The sequence below is a fragment of the Hirundo rustica genome, chromosome 16, assembly GCF_015227805.2.
Source record: "Hirundo rustica isolate bHirRus1 chromosome 16, bHirRus1.pri.v3, whole genome shotgun sequence".
Classification (NCBI taxonomy): Eukaryota; Metazoa; Chordata; class Aves; order Passeriformes; family Hirundinidae; genus Hirundo; species Hirundo rustica.
The window spans coordinates 13,180,801-13,199,337 of NC_053465.1; the positions used below are offsets into that span (position 1 = coordinate 13,180,801).

Sequence of the window (18,537 nt, forward strand, 5' to 3'; positions counted from 1 at the left end):
CTGGAGCTGGGCCAGCCCTTCCCGAGAGTCCCGGCTTCTTCAGCACTACTTTTTCTTTTTGCTGGGCTGTAGCCCCACATCCCCCTGCCTGCCGGGACATCCCGCCCCTGCCTCGCCGGGGACATCCTGACTTTCCAGTCACCAGCCCCGGAGTTTCCACCCTTCCAGCTTGGTGCTCTCGGAGCCCCAAGAGATCAGACTGCCCCAGGCTTTGTGAAACAAAGCCCCTCGAGGTTCCTGGTTCTGTTTTACTATTATTGCTGTAGTTGTTGTTGTTTGTTTGCCTTGTTATAGTTACTAGTAAAGAACTGTTACTCCTTTCCCCATAGTCCTGCCTGAAAAAGCCCCTTTAATTTTCTAAATTATAATAACTTGGAGGGAGGGGATTGGAATTCCCCATTCCTAGAGAGGACCCGTCCCTCCCTAGCAGATACCTGTCTTTCAAACCAAGACATTCAGTAAATATGTTTATTAGATTCCAGGTGTTCTATAGGGCCCCCATACTGTAACTACATTTCTGAGACTGTTGCTTTTATATATGTCCTTCAGTCTGTAAATATATTTATTACATTACTGTTTTTAGACAGGCCTTTAAACGGTAAATATTTTTTATAGATTGCTGTTGTTATAAAAAATCCTTTCTTGTACATGCATTCCATAGCTTATTGTTGTTTCTGCGGTTCTGGAAATAAATCGTCCTTGTTTGTCACACCCCAGCTCTCTTTGCATTTGCTTTGGGCACAGGCAGCGTTTGCACAGTGGTGGTTTCCACGTGCTCAGGGCTGCCGGGGCTGGAGGTCCCTGGGGGAGCTGGCACAGCCACCCCCGGGCTGGAGGTCCCTGTGTGCGGGGGGTCCCGCTGACACCGCTCCCGGCACTGGGCACTGCTCGTCATCCTGGGCTGCTGCAGAGTGGTGTCCCCACCCAAGAGCAAAGCTGTCAGCAGCAGAGAGGGAGCTCTGACAGCAGCAGCCCTGCAGTGATGCCACCAAAGCAGGCAGAAAACCTTCTGCCACTCTTCCTGCTGGAGCCACAGGGACTCCTGGGCCGAGAGCCGGAATCAGGCCACAGGGATGCAAAATCCATGTTCATGCTCTGAAGGCCGTGACAGCCCTGGGAATTACAGGAGCCAGGATCTGAGAAGCGGCTTTTGCAGCGGCAGGGGCCGATGTTAAAGGCTCGTGTCGCAGTGTCCTTGCACGCCTGGCAGGCGCTGACCGTGGGCTAGCTCAGCCTTTGCACTGCGGCTGACGCGAGTGAGGTCGGGGCTGCAAGCAAGGCAAGCAACCCCCTCCCTGGGGGGCCTTGGTTCCCCACGCCGGCGATAGGACTAGATGGTATGGCGACGCTGGCAGCAAAGAGCCGACTCTCTCAGACAGGGTTAATTAGGATTTATTGGACAGGAGACTGACTGAGAGCTCCGTTGCAGACCACTGCTGCCCAGAGAGAGCCCCCAAACAGAGCTTAAACACGAACTTATAAACGGGGAAGGTTCAAGGGGTGGCGACAACAGGTCAGCCAATTAGGGTTTAGGAGGGTGTTACTGGGGGAGTTAACTTCTTAACAATAAACGAATCACAAGAGGTGGCAGGGGGATTTCCCGGGCACCCGCCTATCACTTGACGCCCTCCCTGGAGCTTTCCAGAAGTCAGGGAGGGGCCCCAAAGTGACAGACAGGGCGCCCAAGAGGAGAGAGAGGGGATTGACGGGGACAGGTCAGGGAGAGGGATGATTGACAAATTACTGGTGGTTTTGTAACAAACAAGTGGGGAAGGAATCATTGAAGAAACCGGGGGGTACATCGGCATAAACCAATACAAATTCCAGTATAAAAAGCTTTAAACCAATGGAATAAAACATCCACCGCCACAGGCTCGGAGCCCCCAAAGGCTTCAGCCTTTGCTTGCCACCCTGCTTTGCATTGCCCTGTGCCCAGATTGTCCAAGAGACAAAAGCCAAGCGAGGGGATCCTTGCCCTGCACTCGTTCCTGCTGCTGGAACACAGGCTGTGATATCACAACTCTGGGAGCTGTGATGTCACAGGAGTCCTGGGGCCACTTCCATGGGGCCTGGAATGATGGAATCCTGGAATGGTTTCACTTGGGTGGGACCATAAAGGTCCTCTTGTTCAGCCCTGAGCAACCTCCCACGCCACCAGGTTGCTCAGGGCCGCGTCCAGCCTGGCCTTCAGTCAGGTTCCCAGCATCAGGGCATCCACAGCCTCTCTACACAGCCTGGGCCGGGGCCTGACCACCCTCATACCAAAGGATACTTTCCTAACATCATATCCACTCCTGTTATCCATTGGAACCCATTCCCCCTTGTCCTGTCATTACAGCTCCTGGCAAAGTGTTGCACTCCTGCTTCCCTTTGGCCTTCACACCCTGGAAAGGTGCTGCTCTTGCTCTCTTCGCTGCACACGAGCATCACAGACCCGTCTCCTCACCAGCCTCCTTGTTGTATCCTAAAGGAGCTGCAGAAATGCTCAAGTGCTTCTGTGACTCCAGTGGATACACAAATGTTTGGCTTGGGATGGCAACGGGTCTTTTTTCTACTGACACTATTGTGCTATAGGTACCAACACAGGCTTGTTCCATTTTATTACAGTGTCCTGGTTTGACACTGGCCGGACACCCAGCACCCTGATGTTGAAGCAAGAAGATAATGCTTGAGCTATGCAGAAAGACATAGTTACTATGTAACACAGTATGTGAATGAAGGACTTGTTAGCAAACTTAGCAAAGCAAGCTAACTGCAAAAAGCTGAACAATTAAAAATAAATAACAGAGTTATTTCAGCACACAATTTTCTAGAGCGTGCTCAGGAAGCAGGGCTGAAAAGTTCAAGCCTGAGGAAAACGTCGGGGCCTTCATCAGAAACGCCACCAGGAGGCTGACAACCACCTTGTGCAGAAACCACACATGCTAAAAGGGCTTACATAACCATGAGTTTAGAAAATAGGTTGAAATATGAAGGTTAGGAAACTATAATGTGCACATTAAGTTAAAAAAAAAAATAATATATATATATATATATATATAAGCTAATACTCTGTGAAGAATGGAGGAGTGAGTTTGTGCTGGAGTTATCCCTCTCACTCTGGGCGTAAAAAAATAAATACCTGCACTATAGGCCTTATATTATAGGCTACTGTTTTCTTCCCTAGTTTTTGGGCATCAGCACCATCATCAGAGAAATGGAACAGCTTCTCCCCTCAGATTTATCCCTATCCTCTGCACTTCCCAGGTGTCTGCCTTGATGTTCACTGGGGACCTCCCTTTTTGTGCCCGTCCATTGCTGTGCTCAGCAGGCACCAGTTGTGTTTGGGCATGAGCTGGCAGACATGACACAGGCAGATACACAGCAAATGGAGCACTAAATAGCAGAGGCTGGGCCAATTCTTTATTTTTCCAAATGCAAGAAGGACAGAAAAGCACAAGGAAACATGGCAGTGTCTCTGTGGAGTATCTTTATCTGGTGAAATTCAGTAGCTGTTGGTATTTTTGTGCTACTGCTAATCCCTTCCATGAAAAAAAAATCATTCCAGGAAGGAGCAACATCATTTGATGCATACCAAGTGTTGCCCCCAGTTGCTCCAGGCACTCCTGCCAACTGCCCCTGTAGGATGGAGCACAGCCCCCAATGCACATTGGCTTTGGCTGCCCTCTGGCAGAGAAGCCCCGGCAGGGCACAGGTCTCTGGGGCAGGAGACGGGCACCAGCGCTGCCAGGGCTCTGGGGCACTCTGCCACACCTGCAGATTTCAGTGCTCCCCGGGCCCCAGGGCTCAGAGCAGCACTCCTGCCCTGGCCCACACGTTCCTCATCGGTGTCACACTGCCGCGTTTAGGATGGCCACCAGGCAGGACGTGTCCCAGGGAGGCCGTGCCAGCTTCTGCAGAAGGCCCCATGACCTTCCCGCTCCTTCTGCTGCCCTGAGCCCGCAGAGCCGGGCAGCGTTTGCTTATGGTTTGAGCCGTTCCTAAAGAGCCTGTCAGGCTGTCTGAGACACTTGGGCCCAGGCATCCTTCCGACCTGGGCGACTTTGGGTGGGCTGGGGGCAGCCCCAGGGCAGGTGGCAGTGTGTGCAAGGGCCCTTTGTGATACAGTGCTTGGACTCGGGGTGCTGCCTCCTGCTTGTCCCCGCCTTGCCCTGTTGTCCGGCATCACGGCTTGCATTGCTTCCAAGATTTGCCTTTCGGGTATAAGAAACTGTTAGGAAGAAGTCACTGTGGATGGTTCACGGCAAGTGTGGCACAAAGCCTTATCCATTTCTTGGGGAAGTTTTTGTTCTGGAGAGTTTCCTCTGGCATTTGCTAAGACTTTGGCTCCTGTTTTTTTTTGGTTTTTGTTTTTTGGTTTTTTTGTTTTGGTTTGGTTTGGTTTTTTGTGCATTTGTACCTATGAAAAAGAGACTTCAGCTGTGTTGGGACTAACAGATGTGCTCAGGAGGACACAGAACTTTCCGGGCTGTGCATGCCCTCCCTGTCCCACAGCAGGTTTGAGGCATATGGTAGAGTGTCACTGAGACACACAAAGCAGTCACACAAGACAAGAGATTTTCGCAGGGCAGAGGTCCTTCTCTGATCCAGCTCAAAGCTGAGACAGGGCGGAGAGAGAGCCTCTTTGTTTTATTTCTTACTTTTTATACATTTGTGGGTCTAGCAGAAGATTGGCTTTTAGAGTTTTCACCTCTCAAGCTAACTGGCCAGACCAGCCGTCAGTTACAATTGTTTTCAGGTTAGAAATATGCAAACAAAGGACAGAGAATGAAAAACAAAGGATTTGTTTATGTTACTTCTGTGGGAAAAAGGTAGAACTGCTTTTAATATTGTACAGTAATTAAAAAGATCTGACTCCATTTTTATGAAAATTCAAAAGGCTATAAAAAACTCCGAAAAACCAGGGTAACAGTAGAGTATAGCCCTCCCATAGCCAAGAGCCAAAAAAACCCCCAAACAGTTAGCTGCGTGTTCTGGTCCTCCCCCACCAAACAGAGGGGCAGGGCCCAGCCTGTCCTAGACCCCAGACAGCTGGAGCACAGCCCTCCCTTCTCAGCCCAGTATGTTGAGTGGGGGAGCTCACTGGAAACAACCGAAAAACAGCTTCTTCAGGGCCACCACGCTGTTCAGCAAAGATAATGAAGGTGCTCAGGGAAGGGATAAAGCCTTGGCAGTCTGGATAGTGCTCTGGATAAATGCAGCATGGGGTCATCCCATGGAGCTGGCTGCAATGTGTGAGGATGGGTAGGATCTCGTGTCACTGTGCTCTTCCTGAGAGAGTCTTCTCCTGGGCTAAGTTTTCAGAACCACTTCTGGTGGGGTTTTTTCCTGCCTTGTCCTAGTTCTGGATATGAAAGAGAAAGTAAAATTCAAATTGCTGTCTACAGTGGAAGCAGCCTGGGGTCTTCAGTGAGTCGTTTCTGGTTTATTCCCACAGAAGTGTGGGTTTTCTGTGCCTTTCTTGTTTTTCTTTGGTGGTTCCCAAAAGCTTCTTTCCACTGAACAGCTTCTACTTGTCCAGGCACTAGCCAGCAGATGAATGGGGATGATTCTAATGAGAACACAGTGGATTACTCCTCCTGCCCTGCCCATACCTCAGTTAAAGCTGCAATTTTCTGTCGGATCTTTTGTCCTTCTCTGTGTTTTGTGCTCCTGTTTGCCCTAGACTTTGCTTGGAAAAAGCCTGGAGAAAGTGATGAATGAGACATGGTGGGCCTTTGTTTGCAGCATTGTGGAATGCTCAGCATGTCTGGTGCTAAAGGCTGAAGGCACTGATCTGTGTGGCAAATTTGGGAATTTGTAGATACAGGACAGAGGATTTGGGAAAAAAAATGATAAATTCTAGAAAAATTATGAATGCTAGACTCTTTTGCACTCTTCCATGGCTACCGGAAGGAAACCAGTTTACTTTCATTACTCTTTCTAACAGATAATTCTCCAAGTGTTTGATTTGGCCCTGAAAATAAATGGGTGTTTTTAGCTCTGCTCTTTGAGGTGGAAGGAATGATGTCTCTCCTGTCACAGACTGATGGGAGACCTTACTACCCTGCACTGGACTATTTTCTTTGAGGACATGATGAAACCTCAGCTGAAGAATAATCACAGTTGCATGACTTCTTCTCTTGCTCACATCTGGATTTCTGAGTAATTCCTGTGTATGTGTAAATCCCTTTTCTAAGGACATAAAGGTCAAAAATATTGGGGGGGAGAGGGAGTGTTGTCAAGTTAGCAGGACAAAAGAGATTCATAGCATCTCTTCTGCTTTAAAGCTTTCCCCAAGGTACCTGTAAGCAGCTCTGTGGGTAGAAGTGCGTAATTCCAGAGTACTGAACTTTGTTGTAGAGACAACAGCACAGCAGAAGTTATTTGTGCTGGCTCTTGCTCATCAGCAGTCTCCCCTTGTCTCCTTTGTGGCTTGGAGCATTGTTAGTTTTGCAGCTTCAGTACAAGCACAGAAGTATCTGGAACAGAGAAATGTTTGCAAGAATTTTCTGGGTATGTTAGAAAGCCACAGTAATAGTATTGGGCAGCCAAGGTAGTCTGTGTTTTAAGGATGCTGCTGAAGCTCTGTGCCCGGCCTGGCTGCACAGGGAGCTGTAACTACTGAGGTATGTGCTCTACAGTGTGAACAGGGGATCTGGGGCCCTGCCAGCTGCACAGGTCCCACTGGATGCATTACAGGCAGTGGAAAAACTTCTGCAACAACAGATCTTTTTGATCATGGTGGTGTTGGGTCATGCTCTCCTTTGGCGTTCACATGTTCTTTCTCTTACCTTCACAATCACTTGTTTTATTAAATGAGGACAGGTCAGTTCCACTTGGTGTGAAGGTGCTCCAGCGACAAAACATTCTCAGTGGTTTCTGGGTGCATAAGAAATGCTTAAGGAGAAGCCGCTCTAGCTGCATGGTTCATCCTGACCCTCTAATTTAGGAGATTAATACCTCACAGCACACAGTATTTCACTACATTTTCATGTAAGTATTTCATGCCGACTGCTCTTGTATATCCTGGTCCTTTCATTGTTGCTGTCACTGGTGAATTTGGGACACCAGGGGGCACAAGATAGTCACGAAGGGAAGAGAATGGGACGTAGTGAAAACGAAGGACAGGAAAAAGAGTACAAAACCCTATTACCCAACAGAGTCCATGACACAATAGCAGAATGTTATTCATGTTATATATCCTGTGACTGTTTCATTTACTGTAGGAGTTCAAGAAGGGAAGTTCCAGGATGTAAATGTACACATTTCACAGTCACTGAAATGCTGTGGAACTTAGGGGGTCAAGTCCCACAGTAGCATCGCATGGCTACTGAGTTCATTGTGTCCAGGGAGGTTACAGCTTCCCGCACGTGAACACACGAGATGAGTCTCTGTTTTGTTAAGCTTGAGAATTGATTTATTTCCCCCAGGGCTGGGGAGGGGGTAAAGATGAAGAGGGCTCGCAGGGGCAGGGTTGTGGGATTTTACAGGGCATCGCAGGGGAGGAGTTTTAGGGTTTGGGTCAAGGGAGAAGTTAACACAAGGAGAGTAAGATCAGATTCCAGCCTCCTTAAAATGGAAGGCCTCCACACCCCACTGCTTTAAAATTAAGAATATGACATTTCTTCAGAAGTATATTAAAAACAAACAAACAAACAAACAAACAAAAAAAAACCTGGGCTTACTGGTATGGCTAGGAAATGCTGTAGGTGTCAAGACCTAGAGGAAAACATCAGTCTGAGCCTCTGTAATGCAGGTGATACTGACACAGGTGCTCCATATAAAGCCAGCTAGTGGCTAGATTGGGGCAATTTATATGCTATAAACAGTATGAGAAGGATTTTGTGCAATCTGATTTTTTATTATAAAAAGAATTATTTGTTCAGCAGGATTTTCACTTGACAGGACACTGGGAGGGTCTGTATGAGTGTGAGTTAGAAACACACAGAAAATGAGGCTGTTGTTCACAGGATTTCTGTCACAGTACAGCTGGTCTGTACCAGGACAGATAAATCTGGCCATAATAAGAAACCCAATTTGGCTCTCCTAGTTTGATAAACAAGTCACTGGGTGAGCGATGATAGGATGGATTTGAACACATATAAGGGACTCTCAGCCAATCCTACTGCATCCTAAGTGCAACCATATCAAGGAGCTGGGCGGTATTAAGACCCAGACCAATCAGCTGTTTAAACCCAGAAAATTCAAAGCCCCTATAAAAAGAGCTACTGTTATAAACTCTTGGCTGTTTGTTGATGAACCTCCGTAAGTTCACGTCGTTTCTGTCTCCAGCCAACAACCACTAACATAATAGATTTCATTTGTCACAGCAGGCAGAAGATGGGCACCAAAGAATGGCAAGGATGGTCTGGCAATTAATGCAGTGCTGTGTGAGCCTGGAGAACAGGATTCTATCCTACCACAGCACATCATTCCCTTGTGGTGCTGCCTCAAGCCCCTAGGAAAGTCTCTGCAGTGATCCTTAACTTCGTACTCATTTTCTGAGTGTCCATGACAAGTGCCCTCTGCTCTTTCTGATTTCTTGATCAATGTTCTGTCAGGATGCATGGACCAAAGTACAGACTATACCACTGGCCTTAGTAAATGTAGCACAATGCCAAATACTCTGACAGAGCATTCCCTGCATGTCTCAAAGTGGTACCCACAGAGAAAAAAAATCACGTAATGTTATATTCTGTACTTCAGGTTGCCCTTGCATGCAAACTGCAATAATTTCACCCTTCTACAAACTCAGATGCACATCTGCAAAGACAAATTCAATTCTGCCTTTTAGGCACTATAATATTGTGGTGGTGGCCTTCAGGAGACCCTGGTTAGGAAACTAGTGTTGTTCTACCTTGCAGAGTGGTTTGGTGAGGAGTGAAGAACCCCCATGGTGAATGATGCAGATGAAAGAGACAGTGTCTAATTGCTGTTCCATTCAGCACAGCTGTTATGTACAGAGGGACCCATGGAGTGTTTGATGATCCAGTCACATCACACCATGGCAAATGTCACAAGGTGCCTAGTGAAGACACTAGTGATGCCATCACTGGTGTCTTCTAAGCAAAGGGCTTTTTCTGTAGCCTCACACTTGTGAGGGCCCTAGCCAGCAGTGCAGAATGGCTGGGATCCAGTTCAGTAATACTGTCTCCATCTACGGAAATGTTTATATTACTGTAGCAAGCATTTGCATCATGATGATTATACCACTTGTGCCAGTGATATTAACACATTCCAGCTTTACTGCAGCTTTCTCCCACCCTGTCCTCCCTAAAGGCTTCTGCACCATGCCAGGTCCTGATGCTGTAATGGTACCATCCCTTCCCACCATGAACTGCCCAACTGAGGGCAGAGAGAACCTTCATTTTGCTTCCCTGGGAATGAGGACAAGCAACATTCAAAAGCTGGGTATGATTGAGCTGGTGCCTTTTGAGAGGAGCATAGCTAGTCCACAGGTTAAAAGGTGGCTGTGTTTTTGTTTCAAGAATACTAGATATTATTTACTCATGAATATGCTGTGTGTACACCCAGTGTAGGCAGAAACTTGTTGGGAAGGATGAAGCCAGAAAGCCCTATAAATATGATTGCTTAGATTCTGAGAATGTGAAACCTGTAACTGAGATAGAATTGAAAGTAAGTTTTGATGTTTGAGATGTCCTAGCTGCTGGATGCCTAGGAAAACAACCCCCTATGTATGATTTATCCCACACTTGTAACACCCCCCTGAAGTATCAAGTATCTGTAACCCCATTGGCACAACCCTGTTACAGCCCACCTCGAGACCCCTTATCAGGGGGCTGCGAGAGTGGGCCTCGCTCTTCTTCTTCTGTTTCTTCTGTCTCTTCTGTTTCTTCTCTCCTCTTATCTCTTTGTTTACCTCTTGCATCTTGCTCTTGGAATTTCCTTATCTCTCACTACCCCCACCTTCCAAGGCCATGCTACAGCTGCGCCTGGCGGCTCTGAGCAAGGCCTCCCATCTTATACAATAAACCCCTTCTTCTAAAACCTAACTTCAGAGATCTCTCGTCTACATTCATCTGCACCGTCCTGGAGTCCTCAGCAGCAAGAGGCATATTTCTACAAATTGGCGCCCAATGTGGAAGATGCAGGACCCAGCCTTTCAAGCTGTGAGAGACTTCACCATGGACGGTAACTAAATTACTAGTGGTACGCTACTCGGTGTCGTGAGCACAGCAAATCGCTGCTGAGCAGCGTGAGGCTGGAGCTCTTTACAGTTGCCGAGGGCAAAACCTTGAGCACGAGGACCATTACTCAGTAGCGGACACCCAGAGCTCTGAGGAGGTTTTGCCTGGCATCCCTCGAGCACAGACGGCTGCTGCTGAGCGGCGGCCACTGGGGCTCACGGAGGGAGTTTTGCCGTGGTACGTTGCCACGTGCGTTGAGCGCGTGTGGGCACTGCTTTGCACTGCCCGCACTGAAGCGCCGAGGGGAGGTTGGAGTCTCTACAGAAACTGAAGCAAGACCCAGAAGGTAACAAATGAACTGGTGTGAAGAGAAGCTTGGACTAATTTTATTACCCTTTGCCTCTTATTTTCCTTATACCCTCAACAAGAGGAAAACCAGAACATTTTGTTCCTTATGGGAACCCTGGGGCCAGCCTGTTATACAAGAGGCTGGTTCAGGCCCTGAGAGCCCCAGGCTCTGGGATGGTGATAAGTCAAGTGCATTACCTTTTCCTCCCTCTCCAGTCAGAGCAGGCATGCACAGAACATCAGCTGAGGACCAAACCCTGGGCCTTGCAGAGCAAGTTTAACCAAGTAAATGCTCCCTTAATCCAGTCTGGGAAATCATGAGCACTACAACTGTCATGTTAATGGCATGTGATGGGACTGGTACAGCAACCTTCCTGCCCCTGCTGTTACTCACCCTCAAATTGCAATTCAGTTACTCAGTTACTCACTGCACACTGAGCGTAAGAAAGGTTGGATGAAAGAAATCAAGTGAATCAGAAAGACTTCTGCTCAGCCAGGGATCTCCTAAATCTGGACTCTAAGTCCAAGACCAGAGGCCTTTTTCAGAATTCACAAGTGTAATGCTGCAGCTCCAAGGGCCAGAGGGGTGCAATGAAATACACAACTCCACCTCTCACTCATCAGAATTGATAGTTTGCATGGGGCTTTAATTTTTAGGGAAGGACATTCAGGTATCCTATTATGAGGTGCTACACAAGGTAAGGAAGGTACAGACCCCTAAAGCTGATAAGGGCTCTTAAGGAGTTATTATTGGAAACCAGTTCATTAGCTTTACTTGGCTTTGGATCAAGCTCCAGGTATTTAAATCATACCTCCTCCTTTTGTATTAGTTTTGATATTACATGGCTTTTTATCAGCACCTGTTCTACTCTGAAACACAAGCTGATTTATACCAGAGCAATTTGCAAGGAGGCTTTGCTCAGGGGATGAGTCAGCCTTTCAGATGCAGATAATTCACAACTCTGTAAATGAGGGAGGTGATCAGGGTGGGACAGGAATAAACCTGGGTCTAAACAAAAAGTTCCATCTCTACAAACATCTGCATGACATAAACTCTCCTCCAAGAGCCTGGCAGAAGCAGGCATTCAACTCACAGTGACACTGAGCATCTTCTCCCATTGTGCATCCTCAGTGCATCATCCAGAGGGCAAAGCTGTGATGGGATCCAAGTGGTGCCTGTGGACATGCTGCAGATCTGCTGTGGTGCCTCCTCAGTGCCCAGCTGACTCTGCTTGCAAGGCCCCTGTGGAGACAAGAGATGGACAGATCCCTCAGTTAAGCAGTGCCTGGTGTTTTTTACCTTTCCCAGAACCAGCATCTCATGTCTGCTTTTAAAACCCCCCCAGCACTTTTACAGTGTCATGTTCTTCACTCCCAGGGAAAAATAATCTTTAGTCTTTTGTGTGGGGAAGAAAGGCACAATTTTCCCTGTAGCTTTTCCTTCCTTTAAAACATCTACATATCTTGGTTGTGTCATTTCCGTTCTCAAGACACATAATCGCTCCCTCCCACTTCTGATTATGCACTATAGAGCAATTGAGTAATAAAACACTTAATTAAATAGCCACGTCTTTGTTATACCCTTTAATTAGATTACTTGGAAATAATAATAGTTTCTCACCAACCTAAAGGGTTCATTAGTTCCCTCTGCAGATAACAGGAAGTAATCTATCTTTTCCTACAGGTATTTTTCTAATTCCTAAATAAAATTAATCAATTCTGATTTTAAAGTCAATTAGAAATAGGTACACTCTGACACTACACCATTATCTTCATGAGTGAAATGAATTCAGACTCTCCTTACAAGGCAGCTTAACAAAATTTCTCCTTCTAGGGATGACAAATACGAGACAAGTCAGATTTTAAATATGAACCGCTTCCTGGAATAATTATCCAACTAACAAAATGCTCCAGAAGAATAGGAAGATTGATGTTATAGTACTTATAAAGTGCTTTAACACCAGTAAAGAAAAATGATGCGAAAACAAAGTACTCCTGCATTTATAAATCATCAACTTTACACAGCCTTAAGTCAGACAGCAGCATTAAGCCATAGTTAAAGACTGGCAATTGCTTAGGAGCTAATGCATGCTGATGACACCTGATGACTATTCCACAGTCATTGTGTGATATTTGCTCGGGGCTGTGTCTATCCCAGCACAGGTAAACATCCACACTACCAAAACTGCCTTCATGGAGAGATGTCACTGTGGTCTTCCCAGTACCAGGACCAGCTTCATGTTGTCGATTTAATCAGCAGTAGAGACTGAGGTCCTACAGGAGGGAGGACAAAACCCCCAGGAAACTCAGCAAAGACAAATGCAAGTGGTCAAAGATAGTTCTGGGTCTGGGAGGGAGTGACTCAAATTCAGCAAGACATGGGGTGCTGCCTTGAAAGCATTTTGGTGGAAGAGATGCTGTGGTCCTGATAAGTTGAGTAGGACCCCAACTGAGCAACCTGTGACAAAGAAGGACATTCAGGGCTCTGTCACCAAGAGTGCAGCCAGTGGGGTGAGGTCACCTTTACTCTGCAGTGATAGGAACCCACCTGTGAGTGCTGGCACCAGTGTGAGCTCCTGGTGCTCTATAGGCACAGATGTACCAGAGTCCAGAGAAGGCCACCACGCTGTCAGGGACGGAGCACAGGACACATGAGCAGCTTTTGAGTGAGCTGGATCTGTTCAGCCTGGAGAAGGCAAAGGGGCACCTTACTGCTGCCTGCAACTACCTGCTGGGAAGATGCGAGAAGGATGAACTGTACTCTTTGCAGAGCTGTGAAGTGAAATCACAAATAAATATAAGGAAATAAAATGGACTTTGAGGGAAATCAAACACTTGACCAGGGCACAAAGGGGCTGTGGGATCTCCAGACTTGAAGGTATTTACCTCTTATCTATGCAGCATTATCTAAGTTGGTTCTGGTTCAAGCATGGGGTGGACCTAGAGGCCTCCAGAGGTTACTTCCTACCTAAATTATTTTGTATTTAAGTGATTCTGTCAAGACTTTTGTGTGTCTCACACACACAAAAAAAAAAACCAAACCCAAAAAACCCCAAAACGACAACAACACTGCCACCACCACAAAAAACAAAAACAACAAACAAACAAACAAACAAACCCCCTCACACACACACAAAAAAAACCAAACCCACACCACTAAACTAAAATATCATTAAACACTTGTCAAGGAGCTAAAAAACCCAGCCCTGTTTCCAAGTATGACAAGAGACTTGCTATGCAACCTTTAGGAAATTATGTAACGTTGGAAAGAAGAGGTTTGTCGTGTGTGAGGTCAATGGAGTTGGTTGAGAGTGGAAAAACGGAGGGAATGAAGGCAGGGTCTATTTCAGGAAAGGGAATCCCGTACTCTAGGGATGGGAGAATAGTAAGAGTGTTCAGTGCTTCTGTTACACAGTCTTGTCCCAGCCCTTTAGCTGAGAGAGCCCAGGGCCCAGAGACATCAGAGAGCAATCCCCATTTGCAGAATTCTGCTCAAATATCCAATAAAATCCCAAAATTTTAATGATCTTGCAGGATTTTTTTTATTACCACACAAAAGGTTCAAATATGGAAATCGTACACCACTCTGCCACACAGACCCTTATTCTCAGAGGCTTCCCAGTCAGCTCTCAGCACCAACAGTATTCTCTGAGTGTGGCAATTCTGTTACAGCAGGATAAATTTCCATTAGGGATGTGAATATTATTGCTTAAACTAGCCCAGCCAAGAATAAATGCTACATGTATTTTGCCACAAGCACCAATCTCTGTCCCACTGACCAGTCTGGATCGGACTGAGAAATAAAATTTAAAATTTATGAAAATTATTAAATATTATTTCTCAGAAATTGTCTCCCAGAAGCACATCTTCACCATATCAAACCCAACATACATGCAAATCTACTAAGCGTTCAGTTTTCCTGAAAAGCCTTGGCACAAGATCATCCTGCACTATTGTGGGGGACTTTCCTATCTGTTGGGGTTTATCCTTGTCAAAAGAAAGCTATGACAGGTGTGGGCTTAACATTTTTAACTCTGAAAGGATTTTAGCCTGCTAGCAGTGCTAACTGTTTCCCAGGGGAAAAGTTCTTGAGAAAGCTTCTTCTCAAAACAATCTTGGCAAAACAACTAGCTTTTCCCAAAACAATCTTTCTCTAGGTGATGTTTTGCTGTTTCTCTAGTTTCACCAATGGAATTAGAGAGGTGTTGTTCCTATTCATCAATCATGTTAAGTCTGTATTGGAACACCTCATAAAAGGTGGAATAAAATTAGACAATAAAGCCTTCTATACTCTTTGCCTTCTGAAAAATACTTACGAGTCTTTTGTCTTTCTTTCATGTCCAACAGTGACAACAGGGAATAACAAGAAAATTCCATCCTCCCTGAGTATCTTGTAATAATAAAAAGCCTAAGGAAAAAAGACAATAATCAAGCATTCTACTCCTCTCCCCAAAGGTAAAATCTTGGATACACAGTTCTGCCACTCAATTATATTCATCTTCACTCACTATGTATTCTGTGTTAATTATTTATTTGTTCTTCCAGTTCACTGATAGGTCATAATTTTTACCAGGGAAAATGATATCTGAAAGAGAGTGAATGTGAGGATTGCTCTGTGTTCCTCTTGTCCTGGCAAGCACAAACTGATCAGTACTCTGCACCTGAAATACATTCTTTTTCTCATGAATTTTACAGAGCAGATGGAACCAATGAAACTTGACTGGAGGCATCAGAAGCTGGAAAACAAAGAGATTAGGGCTGCTGAGGTTGAAAAACAAGCACTTTGAAATGCCAGTTGAAAAAAAGAGCGGAAAAACAGTAACACAGAAGACAAGTGATGTGATGTTTTTAAAAAGAGAGACAGTGTTATTCATATCTGCTTTAGCAAACTTTACCTACCAAAACCCAGTAAGACAAAGACTGCAAATGCCCATACTGCCCTAGGGATGGGTATGTGCACATCTGCTGGATTCCACAGGGGCTACAGGGATGTGTCCTTGGGGGGACATCCGGCTTCCTCCTGCAAACACTCGGCTCTGCTGAAGGTAAAATTAATCCAGGTGGCTGGGGAGAAGGATACAGTGCAATGTTCCCACCATTGAGAATCAAACCACAGACAATCTGCAACAGCAAACAGTGTTATGTGCCAGCTGGGAGACAACAAATCCATTGCAAAGGATGCCCAGCTGGGCAGATGTGGAACTTCAGCTGCAGTCAGCTAGAGCGACACTGTCCAGGACAGGAACTGGACAAGAGACCACTGTTTATATAGGTGATGCATGAGGCAGAAATCTCTGTTAAGCAAGACTTACAGAACTAATTTTTATCATTATTAATTTGAATAGACCATTAACTATGGAACTTTAAATGTATGTGTTCAAAAATCTCTAAAGGAACATAAAGACTTAAAGGTGCATTGAAACAAAAAACCCCTCCAGACCTTATTTTCAGCTTATCAATTTGCTTGTCCTTATACTGGGTCGTAACCTTGGCTCCAAACTTGCTTCCCAGGGATACTCACCTCTCTGACAAAGCCACACGCTCCTGACTTTCCCATACTTAGCCTCTCCTAAGCAGCATGCATTGTTCTGTGCTGGAATTAAAGTGATTTCTGTGCCTGAAGTGATGTGCACGTGTGTTGGAACCACAGATGGCTGATTGGCATCAAAACGTGCGTGTTGGTCTGTTGGGGAAACAGTTGGAACTGTTTTCTTGCTTAGGCCTTATCAACAGAAACAGTCACTTAATTGTGGCTGTGAGATTTTATGAGAGTTTATGCATGGAAGACAAGATGGATTTTCACATCCCTACCAGTTGTAAGGAAATGCTAAGCTTCGCACTTGTAAAGTGTATAATTTTTCTGAAGAATTATTGAGGATATTCTCCTACTCTCTGAAGACTGGATAGTCTTTCCTCTGATTTCAGAGTGTGGACTCTCTCATTCCTCACTGTCAAAAGAGGAGGTATATTGTAATTTCTATGCATTCACTTACGCAATAGTGTGTCCAGGTTAAGAAAAAATACACTTGAAACAAGAAAGATTTTATGTAAAGGTTAAATAAAACCAATGGCTTAAGCACCTGCATCAGATATTTTAAAATCACAGAAGTGATTTTATTTACGAAGGGCTTTGTGTCTCAAAGCCCACAGTGACAGCAGTGATGTCCAAGCTGCTTGACTGTTACAGACTCATGTTAGCCAGGATGCCTCTTTGTGCTGTCAGAGATTTCCTGTGACTGGTATCACTGCAGGAACGTGGGGCCAAGGATGGCTGTGGGTTCCTCAAGGTGTTCTTGTACCAGCTGAGCCCTCAGGGGTGCTTTCATTATCCAAGAATTTTACTGTAGTGTGTGCATACACATACACATATATATGCACACACACACACGTTATAAATGAAGTTCTGTATGTCTGATTTAATAAACAACAAAGTTGAACTTAGAAGCAATTTTATTTGAGTGGCATTTTATAATCAAGCATATACAAAAAAATTTGGCAGTGATTAATTAAAGGTAATTAAGGTTTGGATAGAGCATAAGCAAAACCGACTGGGGTACGGAGGGGGCTTCTCACCCTACCTCACATACAAATCGAAGTGATCTGACCTAAACTTATATACTGTATGCTGATGCATATTCATTAATATTTCCCATAAATCTCCTCCTATTTTCAATTCTTGAAATCTACGTCACTATACTGCATAGCGCATGCTCCATTTGTTGTTAGGGGGTCTTCTTGGCTTTTTGGTGGTCTTCTTCAGTTGAAGGCTCATCTTCCTCATGTCCTCTAAATAACCTTATTGTTTGTGCATGTGCACTAAGTTTTGTGTTATATAACTAAGCATTATGTTCCAAAAAATAATTCTTGCATTTCATACATCAAACCACCACCTAAACTCCCTGCCTTGGAATAGTCCCAAGTTTGTCCATCCCAAGGCCAATCCAGCTTTGAAGTTCTTGCTTATCTCATACTACATCCTGTATCTTATTTTTCACATGTAACATCTGCCAAGGGGCCCATCTGCTTTGTGACACTAATCACATATACTTTTCCTTTATTACTTTATAACAAATACTTTCTAAAATATTGATATAGTGACAATTAGCATGAAACATTTTCATTTATTACACATATATATGCTCGGCATACCGAATAGATTCATAGGATCATTTGGGCTGGAAGGGACCTTCAAGATCTTGTTCCAACCCCAGCCATGGGCAGGGACACCTTCCACTGTTCTAGGTGGCTCCAAGCCCTGTCCAACCTGGCCTTGGACACTTCCAGGGATCCAGGGGCAGCCACAGCTCCTCCGGGCAACCTGTGACAGAGCCTCACCACCCTCACAGGGAAGAATTTCTCCTCAATTCTTTCCCATTTAACCCTACCCTCTGGCAGTGGGAAGCCATTGTTTCTTGTCCTGCCACTCCAGGCCCTTGTTCAAATTCCCTCTGCAGCTCCCTCGGAGCCCCTTTGGGCACTGGAAGGCGCTCTAAGCTGTCCCTGGAGTCTTCTCCTCCCCGGGGGAACACGCCCAGCCCTCCCTGCCTACCTCCATAGGATACGGACTTCTGCTCGTTAACGTGGACCTCACAGACCCCTCACGGCCCGTTCCCGCCCCTCCCTGCCGGGCGGCTCCGTGGCCCGCACCGAGCATGCGCAGTTCCCGGCGCGGGGCACGGTGGGAACTGTAGTCCTTGCGGGGCAGCGGGGGGACTCGGCGCCTGCGCACGTCACGCCCGACTTTGCCAAGTCGCTGCCGGAGGCCGGGCGGGCCGCGCTGCCATCTTGGACTTGAGGGACGGGGGAGCTGCGGCCGGTGAGCGGAGCGGGGCCTGGGGGCGGAGAGGGGGCACGGGGGTAGCGTGAGGACGGGATCCTGTGAGCGGCGGGGAGACACAGGGGGCGCGGGAACCGGCGGTCGGGCCCGGATCTGGAGGGGCCACTCGGCTCGAGAGGGGCTCGCTGAGGGCGGACCCGCCGCTCTGTACCCCCGGGCCTCGCGGGGCATCTCCGGGAGCAGGGCAGCGCCGCTCCCTCCCTGGGGCGCCGGCGGCGGTCC

General features: G+C 46.4%; 1 protein-coding gene and 1 long non-coding RNA gene across 4 annotated transcripts in view; one reads left to right on the forward strand and one right to left on the reverse strand.

The window, feature by feature from the left end:
* Nucleotides 1–11,291: 11,291 nt before the first annotated feature.
* LOC120760166 (uncharacterized) lies at nt 11,292–14,888 on the reverse strand. The gene is made up of 3 exons (XR_005703327.2): nt 14,795–14,888; nt 13,027–13,206; nt 11,292–11,721 (listed from the first exon to the last, which is right to left on the reverse strand). It is a non-coding gene; the product is annotated as an uncharacterized LOC120760166 (long non-coding RNA).
* Nucleotides 14,889–18,156: 3,268 nt separating this feature from the next.
* ITCH (itchy E3 ubiquitin protein ligase) overlaps nt 18,157–18,537 on the forward strand; it is a 57,888-nt gene continuing 57,507 nt past the window's right edge. For all 3 annotated transcript variants that reach the window (XM_058422690.1, XM_040079831.2, XM_040079832.2), the window contains exon 1: nt 18,157–18,294. The gene's annotated coding sequence lies outside the window, so the exon portion shown is untranslated. The remainder of the gene's footprint in view (nt 18,295–18,537) is intronic.